The 3,046-nt window shown below is 39.5% G+C and overlaps 1 pseudogene; it reads right to left on the reverse strand.

Annotated features, from left to right (window-relative positions):
* Positions 1–400: 400 nt before the first annotated feature.
* On the reverse strand, positions 401–1,390 carry LOC106491638 (2-oxoglutarate receptor 1-like; annotated as a pseudogene).
* Between the last annotated feature and the right edge of the window lie 1,656 nt (positions 1,391–3,046).

Below are 3,046 nucleotides of genomic sequence, written 5' to 3' on the forward strand. Positions count from 1 at the left end.
GCCAAAGGCAGGAACCTACCTTAGACTAGACCCTTAACTTCTAAGTTACTAAAATTAAATGAAATTCCTCCCATCCTGAATCTGTATTTGCCACTAATAAGCAACTATTTTTTTTTGCCAGAACTGCTGGCCATTCTCCAAAACAGATATCAAAAGTTCAGGCAACAAATGCAGAGACATTTCTGAGAAGTTATACATTTTATTTTTCAAGTATTTATTTTAAGTTAAGTTTTTAAGTTTTATTTTTCGATGATTGATTTATAATTCCAAAACACAGAATAAATAAGCTCTCTATTGGTGTAGGTAGGGTTAACCTGAGCTGCTCTGATGGCAGGGAGGTTGTGTCTGGTTGGTCATGGGCGTGTTTGGCCCATTCCTCCATAGCTTTCTTATAGCTTTCTTACATCATGGAGTTCTTCTGTTTCAGATTCTTGTTCGTCTGGAGCTTGAGGAGAGAGAGAATAGCCTGCTGGACATTGTCTCCCATCACAACATAAAGCAGTAAGTTACCAAATGTATTTAATGCTGCTAAGGGTTTAGCTAGAATAAACATAAAAAGGATCAGGTTCTTCAAGTGGCAGCTAACTGGTTGCAGTCAGAGCTCGATCCGAATCCCCCGAAAGACATGGAAGGGGAGGAAGCACACATAAAAGACCACCAAGAGGACAATGGCATGTCTGTGGGCCTTTTGTTTGTAGCAAACCTGCGCGTGGGGCCCTGTAGCTAAGGCATAAATGAGCGTGTAGCACAGCGTCACTGTCAGCAAGGGCAAGAAGAAGGCAAACGTTGTCAGGAGCCAGTTATACCATCGACTGGTATCAAGGTCCTCAGCATTAGCTAGGTCCAGGCAGATCGTTCTGTTCTGCATATCTTTTGTGGCGATCAAGATGCCCAAGGGGCTGATGGCTGCCAGGGAAATCATCCAGACTACTAAGCAAGTCACCACCACCCATATCCGTTTTCGAACAAAAAAACATCTAATTGGGTAGACGACTACAAAAAAGCGGAAGAGGCTGAAGCAGCTAAGGAAGATAATACCACTGTACATGTTGAAGTAGAAACCAAAGTGAATAAACTTGCACATGAAGTCTCCAAAAATCCAGTTATTTCCATTAGCAGAGTAATGTATAAAGAAAGGAAGTGTGGCTATATATAACAGGTCTGTGACAGCCAGGTTTAACATAATGATGGTGCTGTTTTTCCAGGGTCTCATCTTGAAAAAGTATATACAAATTGTCATAACATTTCCTGGGAAGCACACCAGAAAGATTAGGCTGTAAAGGACAGAGAGATAGGATTTCACCTGTAAGAAATCCTCATCCTTGCAAATTGTATAAGGGTCTGTATGGCCTGGCCGAGTAGTAAAATTGACTTTGTGTTCAGATGTCATGTTTGCAGTAGTCTTCTTAAAGCTTTAGGAAAATCAGATATTTAGTTTTAATTGATTTGTCAGGACAAATGCATTCAATTAAACCTTTTTTTCACTGGAGCAAATGTCATATTTACCTTGCTTGACAAAGCATGGTAGGGAAGTGAGAGAGATTTGCTAACATGCCTGGCTCTGACCTAGATATCTCCCACTCGAATGTTTAATTTCACACTTCCCTCCCCTTTACATTTAATTTTGATAATGTTTAATTTTACCCTTACTTTTTTTAACCTCCTATATTGAAGAAGATAATTACTGCTTATTTGCAAACCTGCAGGAGTAGGAAGCAGGTTTAGGGAGCTAGCGAGTGTTTTGGCTTAGATTTTGCAAAACCTTACCAAGTAGTCTTAGCCTTTCAGAAATTAGACCTGCACCCATATTTTAACTTCATTTACCTGAGCTGATCAGTGGTTTGCACTCATGAAACCAGAGATGATGTTCTGATTTTATGAAAACCAAAAGATGATGGGTTCGGATGCAGTTCTCAAGACCTGATGCTCCAATAACTTGACAATTCTGATTCATTCCCTGAATATGATCTTATTATCTTAATGTCAGCAGAGTATAAAACTGGCAAAAATGCATTTAAAAACAAACAAACTTGACAGTGGCATAAAACTGATTTAAATGATTAAAGGCTCTGTTTCTCGAAGCGCAGAGGAGTGGTGGAAAGCACAGATACTGAGTAAAGGCACTGATCTTGCTTTCCATTTCTTGTGAATTGGTGCTAGATAGGCTTGTCTCTGAAATGGCTTCTCACCTGCCATGGCCAATTTGGATCTCTCCACAGTGAATGCAAGACATAACCTTTCTTGGTAGTGTTTTAACCTGAAAGAGTGGTAACCAAGGATGAAATCCATCTCATCTAACTTCAGCTATTGAAAATTTTAAATTGGAGCCAGTCATCCTCTGCCCCCCCTTTATAGTCAAGGGAGAGATGTAGGTTCCTCCAGGGGATGATACACCTTACCATAAGAGAGGTTTCTAAGATAAATGATTTACTCTTTAGGTATACCTATTTCTCTCCATAGACAACAAAGGCAGCCCAAGGTGAGTAGCTCAGACCCAGGTGTCTAGCCTTTATATGGCTCAAGTGAGGCAAGATGAGAGCCACTCTGGGTCTTCAGCATCTCAGGTCAGCAGCCCTCCTCCAGATCCTAATCTAGTCCATCTGAGAAAATATTTTAAACGACTTCACAAAGTGCAAGACAGGGTAGTATCAAGCCCAAATTCCTATCTCTTGGCCCAGAAGCACAGTATTTTAAACTATACCCAGTGCTACACTGAACATCTGGGATGAAGCCACTGCATAAAAAAAAAAAGCAGCTAGAATGGTAGTTGTAGAAATAATGTATATAGAACTAGGTTTTGATGTGATTCAATTAACAGCATTTAGCATTTAGCTTGTTACCGCTATGGCAATTTCTATATTATACCAATGACCAATAGAACATGACAGATTTTCTCTCACAAAGCTAGTAATTAAATCTGGAACACAACAGGAATGATGTGATCAGAAAGATAGCTATCACTTAATTACTAGGGATCATTTGAGAGAGAAATTTGAACAGTATCCCTATAATTTAGTTAAACACTAATACTTTTTGACATGAATGT

Source organism: Apteryx mantelli, chromosome 1, assembly GCF_036417845.1.
Source record: "Apteryx mantelli isolate bAptMan1 chromosome 1, bAptMan1.hap1, whole genome shotgun sequence".
Lineage (NCBI taxonomy): Eukaryota > Metazoa > Chordata > Aves > Apterygiformes > Apterygidae > Apteryx > Apteryx mantelli.